General features: G+C 47.7%; 1 protein-coding gene across 3 annotated transcripts in view; it reads left to right on the top strand.

The window, feature by feature from the left end:
• The first annotated feature begins 7,065 nt into the window (after positions 1-7,065).
• Positions 7,066-16,951, top strand: part of LOC117516371 (mixed lineage kinase domain-like protein) — a 59,710-nt gene continuing 49,824 nt past the window's right edge. For all 3 annotated transcript variants that reach the window (XR_004562376.1, XM_034177337.1, XM_034177336.1), the window contains exon 1: positions 7,066-7,170. The gene's annotated coding sequence lies outside the window, so the exon portion shown is untranslated. The remainder of the gene's footprint in view (positions 7,171-16,951) is intronic.

Here is a 16,951-nt window from a genome sequence, read left to right as displayed (position 1 = left end):
GAGAAGAGCTGATTCCCACACAGCTTCCACCACCAGCGGGCCTGAAGAACACCGGAGCCGCCAAGTCCCGAGTCCCCAGGTGGCCTCTGCCTTCAGCTGTCGACCCTGGTACTGCTGGCAGAGAACAGAGAAAATCCAGGTGAGTGTGAATCCGCACACTCAGTAGTCCACTCACAGTCAATGTTCTCCAAGGAGGGAGCACCTCCACCTCCAATCACACACTCATGCAGCTCCTGTGTAACCACTTATCTGCTACGGAGCATGATGCGAAGTCGTCGCGGTCACGCCCTTACTCCAGCTCTGATAAGGACACCACAGGGCAAGCGGCTGCAAGGAAGAGTTACGTTAGCAGAGAAAATTACCACAGAGAAGATTACCTCTTGGTTGCTGATTTCTCGGTGGGGAGGTGGAGTTGTGGTCCGGCTTTTATGGTGATGTGGTAAATGAGTGACAGCTGGTGCAGATGATGAATGACAGCTGTCACTCTCCGTTGCTCCGACGCCCTCTCGTGCTTGAAGCCCGCACTCCAAGCAGGGCACCATCTGGTGGTGTTGGGCCAGCAGTACCTCCTCTTCTGGCGGCCCACACAACAGGACCCCCCCCTCAACGGTCGCCTCCTGGTGCCCGACCAGGTTTATCCGGGTGACGGTGGTAGAACTCAGCCAGGAGGGCCGGGTCCAGGATGAAGCTCCTCTTCACCCAGGAGCATTCTTCGGGTCCGTACCCCTCCCAGTCCACCAGGTATTGGAACCCCCGGCCCTTCCGACGGACGTCCAGGAGCCGATGCACGGTCCATGCCAGCTCCCCGTCGATGATCCGGGCAGGAGGCAGTGCAGGTCCAGGGGTGCAAAGTGGAGAGGTGTGATGGGGCTTCAAACGGGACACATGGAAGACAGGGTGGATCCGCAGTGAAGCTGGCAGCTGCAGCTTCACTGCGGCCGGGCTGAGGACCTTGAGGATGGTGAACGGTCCGATGTAGCGGTCTTTGAGTTTTGGTGATTCGACCTGGAGCGGTATGTCCTTGGTGGATAGCCACACCTCCTGCCCGGGCTGGTACGCAGGGGCCGGGGAACGCCAGTGATCTGCATGGGCCTTGGCCCTCGTCCGAGCCTTCAACAGGGCAGAACGGGCAGTCCGCCACACCCGGCGGCACCTCCTGAGGTGGGCCTGGACCGAGGGCACTCCAACCTCTCCCTCCACAAGCGGGAACAATGGGGGCTGGTACCCCAAACACGCCTCAAACGGGGAGAGGCCGGTAGCAGACGAGACCTGGCTGTTATGGGCATACTCGATCCAGGCCAGATGGTTACTCCAGGCCACCGGGTGCGCTGAGGTTACGCAGCGAAGGGCCTGCTCCAGCTCCTGGTTAGCCCGTTCTGCCTGGCCGTTTGTCTGGGGGTGGTACCCGGACGAGAGACTCACGGTGGCCCCCAGCTCCTTACAGAAACTCCTCCAGACCTGCAAGGAGAACTGGGGACCATGATCTGATACGATGTCCGATGGTATCCCATGCAGACGTACGACGTGGTGGACCAGGAGGTCTGCCGTCTCCTGGGCCGTCGGGAGCTTCGGGAGGGCCACGAAGTGGGCCGCCTTGGAGAACCGGTCCACTATCGTGAGGATGACAGTGTTGCCCTGGGATGGCGGGAGGCCCGTGATGAAGTCCAGGCCGATGTGGGACCAGGGGCGATGAGGCACCGGCAGGGGCTGGAGGAGGCCCGTGGTCCTCCTATGGTCCGCCTTGCCCCTGGCACAGGTGGTACAGGCCTGGACGTAGTCCCAGACATCGGCTTCCAGGGACGCCCACCAGAAGCGCTGCTGGACAACTGCCACGGTCCTACGCACCCCGGGATGACAGGAGAGCTTGGACCCCTGACAGAAGTCCAAGACGGCAGCTCTGGCTTCTGGTAGGATGTACAATCGGTTCTTAGGGCCGGTCCCCGGGTCCGGGTTTCTTGCCAGGGCCTCCCGGATGGTCTTCTCCACGTCCCAGGTGAGGGTGGCCACGACAGTGGACTCGGGGATGATGGTCTTGGTTGGATCCGACAGCTCAGCCTTGGCTTCCTCTTCGTGCACCCGGGACAGTGCGTCCGATCGTTGGTTCTTAGTCCCGGGGCGTTATGTTATCTGGAAGTCAAAGCGCCCGAAGAACAGAGACCAGCGGGCTTGCCTGGGGTTCAGCCGCTTGGCAGTCCGGATGTACTCCAGGTTCCGATGGTCTGTGAAAACCGTGAAGGGCAATGCCGCTCCCTCCAACAGGTGTCTCCACTCTTCAAGAGCCTCCTTCATCGCGAGGAGTTCCCGATTGCCCACGTCATAGTTGCGCTCGGCTGGGGTCAACCTGCGGGAAAAATAGGCACAAGGATGGAGAACCTTATTGGACTCCCCGCTCTGGGACAGCACGGCTCCTATCCCCGAGTCAGAGGCATCCACTTCGACAATAAACTGGCGATCAGGGTCAGGCTGCACCAGAACTGGTGCAGTCGAGAACCGACGTTTCAACTCCTTAAACGCGGCTTCGCACCGATCCGACCAGGTGAAGGGGACTTTAGTGGAGGTCAGGGCAGTCAGGGGGCTAACTACCTGACTGTACCCCTTAATGAACCTCCGGTAGAAATTCGCAAAGCCGAGGAACTGTTGCAGCTTCCTTCGGCTTGTTGGTTGGGGCCAATCTCTCACCGCCGCGACCTTGGCCGGATCAGGGGCGACGGAGTTGGAGGAGATGATGAACCCCAGGAAGGACAAAGAAGTGCGGTGGAACTCACACTTCTCGCCCTTCACGAACAACCGGTTCTCTAACAACCGCTGTAGGACCTGACGTACATGCTGGACATGAGTCTCAGGGTCCGGAGAAAAGATGAGTATATCATCCAGATATACAAAGACAAACCGATGCAGGAAGTCCCGCAAGACATCATTTACCAAGGCTTGGAACGTCGCGGGGGCGTTAGTGAGGCCGAACGGCATGACCAGGTACTCAAAGTGACCTAACGGGGTGTTAAATGCCGTCTTCCATTCGTCTCCCTTCCGGATCCGAACTAGGTGGTACGCATTCCTAAGATCAAGTTTAGTGAAGATTTTGGCTCCATGCAGGGGTGTGAACACCGAATCCAACAGAGGTAACAAACCGTTGCAAACCGTGATCTCGTTCAGCCCTCTGTAATCGATGCATGGACGGAGTCCGCCGTCTTTTTTGCCCATGAAAAAGAAACCTGCACCCATCGGGGATGTGGAGTTCCGGATCAGCCCAGCGGCTAAGGAGTCCCGGAAGTAGGTCTCCATTGATTCGCGTTCCGGACGTGAGAGGTTGTACAGCCTGCTGGACAGGTACTCAACGCCCGGGATCAAATCGATGGCACAATCATACGGTCGGTGTGGGGGAAGAGTGAGTGCCAGATCTTTGCTGAAGACGTCAGCAAAATCATGGTACTCCTTTGGCACCGCCGACAGATTGGGGGGGACTTTGACCTCCTCAGTAGCCGTCATGCCGGGTGGAACCGAGGATCCTAAGCACTCCCGGTGGCAGGTTTCGCTCCACTGTTACATGAAACACGATCTCCTCCCTGTGATTCCCAGACACAACCAAGGTCACGGGCTGTGTCTGATGTGTAATTAATGGAAGTAGGGTGCCATCTAGTGCCCGCACCTTCAAAGGTGAAGGCAGAGCCACCAGAGGGAGCCCCACTTCCTTTGCCCATCTGCTGTCCAGCAGATTCCCTTCCGATCCCGTGTCTACCAGTGCTGGGGCGTGAAGGGTTAAATCCCCACTCAGTATCGTTACTGGGATTCGTGCAGATTTGCGGGGCTTCCCCGCGTGTGTGTTATGGCCCACCCTTAGCCCAGTTTCTAAGGACGGGCGTTGTAGTTTGACCGTTTGGGGCAGTCCTTTTGCATGTGCTCACATGAGCCACAGAAAAAACACTCCCCACGGGCCAGCCTCCTTTGTCTGATGTTTACTTTCATTTTGGCCCTGCTCGTGTCCATAGCTTCGTCAGCAGGGGGAGCTGTTGCCACACGGAGCTCTCTGGCAGTGAAGCGTGGGGACGACGACACCCTTTCGGAACCGGAAGGGAGAGGGGCGGCTCGGGCCTGGCCACGCCCCCCGGCCTGCTCCCGACGGTGTTCATTCAAACGGTTGTCTAAGCGTATAACCAAATCGACAAGCCCATCGAAATCCCGCGGTTCCTCCTTAGCCAGCAAATGCTCCTTCAGGACCGGAGACAGTCCGTTCATGAAGGCGGCGCGGAGCGCAACGTTATTCCAGCCGGACCTCGCTGCCGCGATGCGGAAGTCGACTGCATACGCAGCTGCACTCCGGCGCCCCTGTCTCATCGACAGCAGCACGCTCGAAGCAGTCTCGCCTCTGTTGGGATGATCAAAAACCTGTTTGAACTCCCGCACAAACCCAGCGTAAGACGTTAGGAGCCGTGAGTTCTGCTCCCAGAGCACCGTAGCCCAGGCGCGTGCCTCTCCTCGAAGCAAATTAATCACATAAGCCACCCGGCTAGCGTCTGACACGTACATGACGAGGCCTGCCGCAGGGAGGGAGGGGCAGAGAGTGATAAGAGGAGCTGGAGCATGCTTTGGTCCATGTGTAAGTCTGTCAGTTTGTTGTCCTTGTGGGTTGAGATAAGAATGGAGCCAAATAATCTCACCAGAGCCTGGATAAATTCCACTGGAGGAAAAACAGTGGGCAATTGACCTTGATGCTAGATAGCCTGTAGTGTTGCAGCCGAGCAGTGAAAAACACTTTTTATAGTTTCCCCACACTCAGCCAAATCCCAATTATAAATTAAGAATATTCCTAACTTTGAATTAAGAATATTCACCGGCCTCCGAAACCTTCAGCTTCAACTGCAAGGCACGCATCAGCTCCAGGGTGTCATCCAATTTGCAGTCTGAGAATGCACTGCCTTGCCAACCTCGTTAATCATGACGGACAAGCGAGGGCCCGTGGTCCTTGAAGCCGCCGTCTTGCAAATTTTCTGGTAGATCAGGGCAGCACATAAGCCAAAAAGTACCAGCCCTGTTACCATAAGACCAAAAATGAATAGGTCCTCGACGTCCTCTACAGAGAAAGGCGCCAAGCATGCCACACGCCAGGAACTCCAGGAGTTGAGGACATAGCCCGCAGGATACGTTCCATCTGGGCAGGCAGGATCCCCCGTTTTGTTGTCAATAGCGTTCAGAGACCAGCTGATCAATTCCATGGTATCCAATAGTAGTCCAATAGATCCAGAATCCAATATAGTTTTGAGGAATTCACAAGTCTGGTGAAGTAGGGACTAGAAGGTTAAAGCAGAGAGATAAGGGAGAGTGGAGGAGATGCGACCGCCCTCGTCGGAGTCCCAAGCAGAAGCTGGCCAGTTTGCATCTGGCCAGCTTCTGCTGTATCCATATACTACATGTACCATTTTGGAACATTTTCAGTTGAATAACGAGAAAGTCTTTCCTCCCTGTGATTTAAAAAAAAAAAATGGACTTCAGGTCTGAAAAAATGATCTTAGAAATGTATTTTATTTTGTTCATTCATTCATTTTCTACACCTACTTCCTCCAATCAAGCAGCAAATCATAACACAGGTTCACTCAAAGCTAATCTCTGAGGAGGACCAAGCTGCTGTGTAACTGCACCAGAAGCTTTGTAGGAGTTGGGTTGGAGCCCCTGCCCCCCGTGGACAGCCAGGTCAGGTCAGACCAACATCAAGGAATCAAGGAAATTTTATTGTCATATGCACAGAACAGAAGAACATCTTTCCTGCACAATGAAATGTGGCTACTGCATTTAACCCATCCTATTTGCCAGTAGGAGCAGAGGTCGCCATTAGGCGCCCGGGGACCAGCTCCAGATGTACATCCCTGCCTTGGTCAACAGCAGGGCTGAGCAAACCAACACCGACCCATAACAAACAACACACACAACACACAGGCCGGCCCGGTACATAAAACATATATATGAAAGCAAAACATGAGGGAAAAGGAGAAGAAAAAAACCCCTCATAGCTGCTGCATTACACAGCGGCAATGAGGAAAAAAAAATCCCATCAGCACAAAAAACAATAATCACAGAGACAAAACAAGGACACAGGACGACAACCGAGATTTGAAAGGACCAGTTTATCAGAACACTCCGGAAGGCAGCCAGTTCGGCGCCGTCAACGGCCTTGTCCGACAGTCTGGAGGGCGAAGGGAACAGCCCTGCGCAGTCTGAGAAAGTCCTGGACAGTTCTAACACAGTTCACGTCAGAGCTGGAGAAGCTGAGGGGAGGGGGGAAGACCAGGGAGCGAGGCTTAAGTGTTGATCTTCTGAGGAGGTTCTTATCACAGTGACCTTGAAGTGCAGCTGTATTTGGGGAAGCCAAATGAATAGCCAGATTAACAGACGCCTGAAAGATTCCACAGTTCTGAGAACAGAGTGGCAGATGGCACATGCATCACATTATGGAGCTGACTTAGGTCGTAGCTCTACGTGCCTCGGTCCCTCTACTCCACAAGCTTTACTAAACATCATCATTGAAGTAATGAACAAAATAGGACCCGGAACATATCCCTGAGGAATACCAAAATTAAATGGGAACAAGTCATTAACTTTTTTGGCACCTGACAGTTCCAACAACCCTGGCAAGAAGAACCGTCTAATAGTACTGTTCAAAGTAGGCGGTTTAAGGGAACAGTCCAGCAGAATTGGGAAACTGCTGATGTCACCGTAGAGCTGCACAACGAACATCGCTGCTTCACATGAGTCACTCTTGACTTTTGACGGTTTATATTTGTCGATGTGTTTTGACGCCACATGATATAAAAACAGCACCATTCAGCGTCAAAACACATCGACAAATATAAACCAGCAAAAGTCAAGAGTGATTCATGTTTGAATGTGTTTGAAGTTAAATGGCACCGTCCAGTTTGATCTGGAACCAGAGTGACACCTGATGGCGCTCAGTCGTGCCCGTGCTCAGACACACGGGAGCAGTGAGCTGATAAGAAATCCTGTGGGTGGTGTTTGAGTTTTGCTCAGCTGATGTGTCAGAACAGAAGCAGCTCAGGAAAACCTCAAAGGGGGAAACAGTCACAGGAGCAGGAAGTTACCAACCGCAGGAGGAGGAGCTAAACCTCCAGTTTCTGTTTCACAGTCACAGTGTGCTCAGACGGACGGCTGACTTTCCCACAGGTGAGTAAAACTTGATCATCTGGAATGTGACTGTTCCATCTGCATGTGATTGGCTGAGTTTGGTGATAAAAGCTTTATGAGATCATTGCTGTGCGTGGAGTGGAGAAGCTGCTGAAAAGTGACACAAACAGAAAATGTTTTTGCCAGAATCCTTTAATGTGATCTGACATCGTGAGGGAAGAGAAGCTCCGTGACGTTTGCCAACAAATGAATGAATGAAACAAATGGCTCAATAATTAAACGCTCCCAGGAGATTGTGATTCACGCCACAAAGGTCACCATCGTCAGGGTCAGGTCACATGTCACCGCAGTCCACAACTCCTCAGAACTGTCTTAGGTCCTGGATGGCAACCACCCAGGCAGATGACCGGTTCATCTCCACTTCAGCATTGAGCTGCTGCAGCCAGGTGAAGTGCGGGCGTGTCCTCAACGAGCATCATGACCAAAGAATAACACCACATAGCCAAAATATTGGCGCTGATGCCCCTGTCATCTTATTCTCACAAAGTAACCGTTTGGCACAACGTCATGCCAGCAGGACCCAAGAATCCTCCACAGAGACCTGGGACCAAAGACTCCCAGGCCTCACCTTAGGACACTGGTTAGAGTCCAAGTCTGACAACCAGACAGGAAACAGCAGGACCCTGAAGACTTGGACGGTCGCCGTGGCTACATCTGTCGGGTTTCAATTCACAAAAACAGAGTTTGCAACGGCAACAGTATCCAGAGGATAAAACACAAAACGAGGCTCAAGCTGACAGACCAGGAATTGGTCCGACCCCACAACCACGTCCAAAGATAAACAGATCAAACATCAGGAAAGAACACAGCCGAAAACGTGACAGAGCAACAGCATGAGGCAACAAAGAGGATCCGGAACAGGGAGACGAGAGAGGAGGAGCAGGCACAGACAGGAAGTCAAACAACACTATCAAAATAAAACAGGAAGCTGAAAACTACGTAACTTCTAAAGCAGATCATATGTTATACGTAAAGTTACACAACATATTTCACGCACAGTCCTACGAATATCCACAAGCCACTCGCACTTCTCATTCACCGCTCACAATCACCCGTCAGAATAAGAACACCCGCCTTCTGTGTCTGCTCAGGACATCTGCCATTTTCTTTCTGGTCACGTGATCATGATTACATGAGTTATATACGAATTTTTGTACGTTACTTTGCATATGTTTGATCAGTGGTGGTCCTAGAGTGATTTACTCCCCGGGCGAAACCCCCTGCGTGCGGCCCCCCCACACACACACACTAACGTGGCCACCACCTCCCTCCGCCCCACCACCCATGGAAACACTAACTTTGTCCTGAACACCCACAATCCCACAAATTAACTCACAACAGCTATTTTCAAGAACAAATTTCCGGTTTTAATGACTACTGCAATAACAAACACAAAGAAATTGGCACAGTCTAATGTGTCATCATCCATGGACTTATCTGCAATGATCATCTCAAACGTTTGCAGGAGGCATCATAACTGTTTGCCCCAGTGCTCACTATCCGTGATGTGAAAGTCCATCCAGTAGGAGCATTTCTGGGAAACCTTGAGCAGCCTGCAGACTCAAGAAAAGACATCCTCTTTGTGGATTTTGACAAAAATGTGGCAAACCCAGAGAGTGATGCAAAAAATATTCTGCACTCAGATAAGCATTTAGCCCCCTGAGACAGAACCAGATTCAGTCTGTGAGCAGAGCAATGCACAAACATTGACCTGGGGGCTGTTGTTTTAACTTTGGCCTGCAAACCATTGAGAGCTGAAGTCATGACAGCAGCCACGGCTTCTTCGTAAGGAAGACTATCAAATGGCTTCACCAAAATCTGGTCCACAACATTCAAATTGTCTGCCATTATGTGCAGCTTGCTACCTAGCTAGCTCGCTAGCTGGGACTGGCGCGAGGCTCGTGTGAAGTTTGTCCGCCTGTGAGCGCTTTGTGACGGTGGAGGAGCTCAGCAGCACCCGCTGCTCGGTAGGAACAGAAACTGAGATAGAAGTCAGAAAGAGTGATAGAAGTCAGTCTGCAAACACAAGCAGCTACAAAAAAAACACCAGAAATAGAAGCTCAATTTGTCGCTAGTCGTTTTTAAAAAAGAAAATGCCGCTAAGAGGATTAGGAAAGTCTCCAGTTCAACTCAGAACAGAATGAAAATTAAAAAATGCTCCCACGGATGTTTACACCAAAAGATCGCTGATTCGCTCATTTCGCTGTCAATCAAAAAGGGATTCAGCCTCAGACAGATCATCCAATCATCATGCAGCCGCCCCTGTGTTTGATGATGTCTTCATTGGAATAACTTGCTGAAAAGTTTCTGTGTAGGCTCTCAGTTGTCCAGGTGGTTTTCATAGTAGAGAAGCTTGAATGTTCGACTGACTGGGTTGCTTGACGCGAGGACGTTTCACTTCAAATCGCAGAAGCTTCCTCAGCTAAAATTCTTGCTCTAGTAGTCTGACTTCTGTCTTGACTCTCGTAGAGAAGAATAACAGCAGCCACAAAAGCTGGAGTTTTAAACCTAACCAGACCCCTGCTACTGAGAGGCAGACTGCTATTGGCTAGTGACTAAACAATAGCTCTAATTAGCAACTATTGTGCTCTAATCAAATCAAATCAGTTTTATTTATATAGCGCCAAATCACAACAAACAGTTGCCCCAAGGCGCTTTATATTGTAAGGCAAGGCCATACAATAATTACAGAAAAACCCCAACGGTCAAAACGACCCCCTGTGAGCAAGCACTTGGCGACAGTGGGAAGGAAAAACTCCCTTTTAACAGGAAGAAACCTCCAGCAGAACTAGGCTCAGGGAGGGGCAGTCTTCTGCTGGGACTGGTTGGGGCTGAGGGAGAGAACCAGGAAAAAGACATGCTGTGGAGGGGAGCAGAGATCGATCACTAATGATTAAATGCAGAGTGGTGCATACAGAGCAAAAAGAGAAAGAAACACTCAGTGCATCATGGGAACCCCCCAGCAGTCTAAGTCTATAGCAGCATAACTAAGGGATGGTCCAGGGTCACCTGATCCAGCCCTAACTATAAGCTTTAGCAAAAAGGAAAGTTTTAAGCCTAATCTTAAAAGTAGAGAGGGTGTCTGTCTCCCTGATCTGAATTGGGAGCTGGTTCCACAGGAGAGGAGCCTGAAAGCTGAAGGCTCTGCCTCCCATTCTACTCTTACAAACCCTAGGAACTACAAGTAAGCCTGCAGTCTGAGAGCGAAGCGCTCTATTGGGGTGATATGGTACTACGAGGTCCCTAAGATAAGATGGGACCTGATTATTCAAAACCTTATAAGTAAGAAGAAGAATTTTAAATTCTATTCTGGAATTAACAGGAAGCCAATGAAGAGATTGGATTGTGGTGGAGGGTGGACTTTTTTCTGGTTCCGGAGCACAGCGGTGTTCTGCTGTATCTGTTAGCTGTTTGAACTGAGCTGTTTGAGTTCTTTGAATTAACAGTCTTTTTCAAGACTTTTTTACTTTTTTTTACTTTTTCACCGTGCTCCAACGCCTAAAGAAGACCTCTAACGGTCGAAGCATCGCGACGGAGCTCTTTTATCAGCTAACCTTCATCAGCGTTGGCAAGCTAACTAGCTTGCTAACGCTTTCGTTTTTATTTTTATTTTATTTTTTAGCACTGTTGTCGTGCTGCTCCACAGCCTGTCCAGTGGATTTTTATTTTATTTTAGCACTGTTGTCGTGCTGCTCCACAGCCTGTCCAGTGGATTTTTATTTTTATTTTATTTTTTAGCACTGTTGTCGTGCGTTACCTGTGCTGCTCCACAGCCTGTTCAGTGGATTTTTATTTTATTTTTTACCACTGTTGTCGTGTGTTACCTGTGCTGCTCCACAGCCTGTCCAGTGGATTTTTATTTTTATTTTATTTTTAGCACTGTTGTCGTGCGTTACCTGTGCTGCTCCACAGCCTGTTCAGTGGATTTTTATTTTATTTTTTACCACTGTTGTCGTGTGTTACCTGTGCTGCTCCACAGCCTGTCCAGTGGATTTTTATTTTTATTTTATTTTTTAGCACTGTTGTCGTGCGTTACCTGTGCTGCTCCACAGCCTGTTCAGTGGATTTTTATTTTATTTTTTAGCACTGTTGTCGTGCGTTACCTGTGCTGCTCCACAGCCTGTTCAGTGGATTTTTATTTTATTTTTTAGCACTGTTGTCGTGCGTTACCTGTGCTGCTCCACAGCCTGTTCAGTGGATTTTTATTTTATTTTTACCACTGTTGTCGTGTGTTACCTGTGCTGCTCCACAGCCTGTCCAGTGGATTTTTATTTTTATTTTATTTTTTAGCACTGTTGTCGTGCGTTACCTGTGCTGCTCCACAGCCTGTTCAGTGGATTTTGATTTTTATTTTATTTTTTAGCACTGTTGTCGTGCTGCTCCACAGCCTGTCTAGTGGATTTTTATTTTATTTTAGCACTGTTGTCGTGTGTTACCTGTGCTGCTCCACAGCCTGTCCAGTGGATTTTTATTTTTATTTTATTTTTTAGCACTGTTGTCGTGTGTTACCTGTGCTGCTCCACAGCCTGTCCAGTGGATTTTTATTTTTATTTTATTTTTTAGCACTGTTGTCGTGTGTTACCTGTGCTGCTCCACAGCCTGTCCAGTGGATTTTTATTTTTATTTTATTTTTTAGCACTGTTGTCGTGCTGCTCCACAGCCTGTCTAGTGGATTTTTATTTTATTTTAGCACTGTTGTCGTGTGTTACCTGTGCTGCTCCACAGCCTGTTCAGTGGATTTTTATTTTATTTTAGCACTGTTGTCGTGTGTTACCTGTGCTGCTCCACAGCCTGTCTAGTGGATTTTTATTTTATTTTTTACCACTGTTGTCGTGTGTTACCTGTGCTGCTCCACAGCCTGTCCAGTGGATTTTTATTTTTATTTTATTTTTTAGCACTGTTGTCGTGTGTTACCTGTGCTGCTCCACAGCCTGTCCAGTGGATTTTGATTTTTATTTTATTTTTTAGCACTGTTGTCGTGCTGCTCCACAGCCTGTCTAGTGGATTTTTATTTTATTTTAGCACTGTTGTCGTGTGTTACCTGTGCTGCTCCACAGCCTGTTCAGTGGATTTTTATTTTATTTTAGCACTGTTGTCGTGTGTTACCTGTGCTGCTCCACAGCCTGTCTAGTGGATTTTTATTTTATTTTTTACCACTGTTGTCGTGTGTTACCTGTGCTGCTCCACAGCCTGTTCAGTGGATTTTTATTTTATTTTTTACCACTGTTGTCGTGCGTTACCTGTGCTGCTCCACAGCCTGTTCAGTGGATTTTTATTTTATTTTTTACCACTGTTGTCGTGCGTTACCTGTGCTGCTCCACAGCCTGTTCAGTGGATTTTTATTTTATTTTTTACCACTGTTGTCGTGCGTTACCTGTGCTGCTCCACAGCCTGTTCAGTGGATTTTTATTTTATTTTTTACCACTGTTGTCGTGCGTTACCTGTGCTGCTCCACAGCCTGTCCAGTGGATTTTTATTTTATTTTTTACCACTGTTGTCGTGTGTTACCTGTGCTGCTCCACAGCCTGTCCAGTGGATTTTTATTTTATTTTAGCACTGTTGTCGTGTGTTACCTGTGCTGCTCCACAGCCTGTTCAGTGGATTTTTATTTTATTTTAGCACTGTTGTCGTGCGTTACCTGTGCTGCTCCACAGCCTGTCCAGTGGATTTTTATTTTATTTTAGCACTGTTGTCGTGTGTTACCTGTGCTGCTCCACAGCCTGTTCAGTGGATTTTTATTTTATTTTAGCACTGTTGTCGTGCGTTACCTGTGCTGCTCCACAGCCTGTCTAGTGTCGGATTCCCTGTTTGGGAATCCGCTAGCTTAGCGTAGCTACTAGCTCTTAGCCGTTTTAGCATGGCGGCTTCTCCTGTCTCTCCCGTACTTTTCTGCTCTGGGTGTGAAATGTTTAGTTATTCCTCGGCCTCTTTTAGCAGTAACGGTACATGTAATAAGTGCAGCTTATTCGTAGCTTTGGAGGCCAGGCTGGGCGAATTGGAGGCTCGGCTCCGCACCGTGGAAAATTCTACAGCTAGCCAGGCCCCTGTAGTCGGTGCGGACCAAGGTAGCTTAGCCGCCGTTAGTTCCCCCCTGGCAGACCCCGTGCAGTCGGGAAGGCAGGCTGACTGGGTGACTGTGAGGAGGAAGCGTAGCCCTAAACAGAAGCCCCGTGTACACCGTCAACCCGTTCACATCTCTAACCGTTTTTCCCCACTCGACGATACACTCGCCGAGGATCAAACTCTGGTTATTGGCGACTCTGTTTTGAGAAATGTGAAGTTAGCGACACCAGCAACCATTGTCAATTGTCTTCCGGGGGCCAGAGCAGGCGACATCGAAGGACATTTGAAATTGCTGGCTAAGGCTAAGCGTAAATTTGGTAAGATTGTAATTCACGTCGGCAGTAATGACACTCGGTTACGCCAATCGGAGGTCACTAAAATTAACATTAAATCGGTGTGTAACTTTGCAAAAACAATGTCGGACTCTGTTGTTTTCTCTGGGCCCCTCCCCAATCAGACCGGGAGTGACATGTTTAGCCGCATGTTCTCCTTGAATTGCTGGCTGTCTGAGTGGTGTCCAAAAAATGAGGTGGGCTTTATTGATAATTGGCAAAGCTTCTGGGGAAAACCTGGTCTTGTTAGGAGAGACGGCATCCATCCCACTTTAGAGGGAGCAGCTCTCATTTCTAGAAATCTGGCCAATTTTTTGGGATCCTCCAAACTGTGACTGTCTAGTGTTGGGACCAGGAGGCAGAGCTGTGGTCTTATACACCTCTCTGCAGCTTCTCTCCCCCTGCCATCCCCCTATTACCCCATCCCCGTAGAGACGGTGCCTGCTCCCAGACCACCAATAACTAGCAAAAATCTATTTAAGCATAAAAATTCAAAAAGAAAAAATAATATAGCACCTTCAACTGCACCACAGACTAAAACAGTTAAATGTGGTCTATTAAACATTAGGTCTCTTTCTTCTAAGTCCCTGTTGGTAAATGATATAATAATTGATCAACTTATTGATTTATTCTGCCTAACAGAAACCTGGTTACAGCAGGATGAATATGTTAGTTTAAATGAGTCAACACCCCCGAGTCACACTAACTGTCAGAATGCTCGTAGCACGGGCCGGGGCGGAGGATTAGCAGCAATCTTCCATTCCAGCTTATTAATTAATCAAAAACCTAGACAGAGCTTTAATTCATTTGAAAGCTTGTCTCTTAGTCTTGTCCATCCAAATTGGAAGTCCCAAAAACCAGTTTTATTTGTTATTATCTATCGTCCACCTGGTCGTTACTGTGAGTTTCTCTGTGAATTTTCAGACCTTTTGTCTGACTTAGTGCTTAGCTCAGATAAGATAATTATAGTGGGCGATTTTAATATCCACACAGATGCTGAGAATGACAGCCTCAACACTGCATTTAATCTATTATTAGACTCTATCGGCTTTGCTCAAAAAGTAAATGAGTCCACCCACCACTTTAATCATATCTTAGATCTTGTTCTGACTTATGGTATGGAAATAGAAGACTTAACAGTATTCCCTGAAAACTCCCTTTTGTCTGATCATTTTTTAATAACATTTACATTTACCCTGATGGACTACCCTGCAGTGGGGAATAAGTTTCATTACACTAGAAGTCTTTCAGAAAGCGCTGTAACTAGGTTTAAGGATATGATTCCTTCTTTATGTTCTCTAATGTCATATACCAACACAGAGCAGAGTAGCTACCTAAACTCTGTAAGGGAGTTAGAGTATCTCGTCAATAGTTTTACATCCTCATTGAAGACAACTTTGGATGCTGTAGCTCCTCTGAAAAAGAGAGCTTTAAATCAGAAGTGTCTGACTCCGTGGTATAACTCACAAACTCGTAGCTTAAAGCAGATAACCCGTAAGTTGGAGAGGAAATGGCGTCTCACTAATTTAGAAGATCTTCACTTAGCCTGGAAAAAGAGTTTGTTGCTCTATAAGAAAGCCCTTCGTGAAGCTAGGACATCTTTCTACTCATCACTAATTGAAGAAAATAAGAACAACCCCAGGTTTCTTTTCAGCACTGTAGCCAGGCTGACAAAGAGTCAGAGCTCTATTGAGCTGAGTATTCCATTAACTTTAACTAGTAATGACTTCATGACTTTCTTTGCTAACAAAATTTTGACTATTAGAGAAAAAATTACTCATAACCATCCCAAAGATGTATCGTTATCTTTGGCTGCTTTCAGTGATGCCGGTATTTGGTTAGACTCTTTCTCTCCGATTGTTCTGTCTGAGTTATTTTCATTAGTTACTTCATCCAAACCATCAACATGCTTATTAGACCCCATTCCTGCCAGGCTGCTCAAGGAAGTCCTACCATTATTTAATGCTTCAATCTTAAATATGATCAATCTATCTTTATTAGTTGGCTATGTACCACAGGCCTTTAAGGTGGCAGTAATTAAACCATTACTTAAAAAGCCATCACTTGACCCAGCTATCTTAGCTAATTATAGGCCAATCTCCAACCTTCCTTTTCTCTCAAAGATTCTTGAGAGGGTAGTTGTAAAACTGCTAACTGATCACCTGCAGAGGAATGGTCTGTTTGAAGAGTTTCAGTCAGGTTTTAGAATTCATCATAGTACAGAAACAGCATTAGTGAAGGTTACAAATGATCTTCTTATGGCTTCGGACAGTGGACTTATCTCTGTGCTTGTTCTGTTGGACCTCAGTGCTGCTTTTGATACTGTTGACCATAAAATTTTATTACAGAGATTAGAGCATGTCATAGGTATTAAAGGCATTGCGCTGCGGTGGTTTGAATCATATTTGTCTAATAGATTACAGTTTGTTCATGTAAATGGGGAATCTTCTTCACAGACTAAAGTTAATTATGGAGTTCCACAAGGTTCTGTGCTAGGACCAATTTTATTCACTTTATACATGCTTCCCTTGGGCAGTATTATTAGACGGTATTGCTTAAATTTTCATTGTTACGCAGATGATACCCAGCTTTATCTATCCATGAAGCCAGAGGATACGCACCAATTAGCTAAACTGCAGGATTGTCTTACAGACATAAAGACATGGATGACCTCTAATTTCCTGCTTTTAAACTCAGATAAAACTGAAGTTATTGTACTTGGCCCCACAAATCTTAGAAGCATGGTGTCTAACCAGATCGTTACTCTGGATGGCATTTCCCTGATCTCTAGTAATACTGTGAGAAATCTTGGAGTTATTTTTGATCAGGATATGTCATTCAAAGCGCATATTAAACAAATATGTAGGACTGCCTTTTTGCATTTACGCAATATCTCTAAAATCAGAAAGGTCTTGTCTCAGAGTGATGCTGAAAAACTAATTCATGCATTTGTTTCCTCTAGGCTGGACTATTGTAATTCATTATTATCAGGTTGTCCTAAAAGTTCCCTAAAAAGCCTTCAGTTGGTTCAGAATGCTGCAGCTAGAGTACTGACGGGGACTAGCAGGAGAGAGCATATCTCACCCGTGTTGGCCTCCCTTCATTGGCTTCCTGTTAATGCTAGAATAGAATTTAAAATTCTTCTTCTTACTTATAAGGTTTTGAATAATCAGGTCCCATCTTATCTTAGGGACCTCGTAGTACCATATTACCCCATTAGAGCGCTTCGCTCTCAGACTGCGGGCTTACTTGTAGTTCCTAGGGTTTGTAAGAGTAGAATGGGAGGCAGAGCCTTCAGCTTTCAGGCTCCTCTCCTGTGGAACCAGCTCCCAATTCAGATCAGGGAGACAGATATCCTCTCTACT

The sequence above is a fragment of the Thalassophryne amazonica genome, chromosome 8, assembly GCF_902500255.1.
Source record: "Thalassophryne amazonica chromosome 8, fThaAma1.1, whole genome shotgun sequence".
Classification (NCBI taxonomy): Eukaryota; Metazoa; Chordata; class Actinopteri; order Batrachoidiformes; family Batrachoididae; genus Thalassophryne; species Thalassophryne amazonica.
The sequence above is the reverse complement of the archived record's forward strand: the minus strand, read 5'-3'. Positions and strand labels throughout refer to the sequence as shown.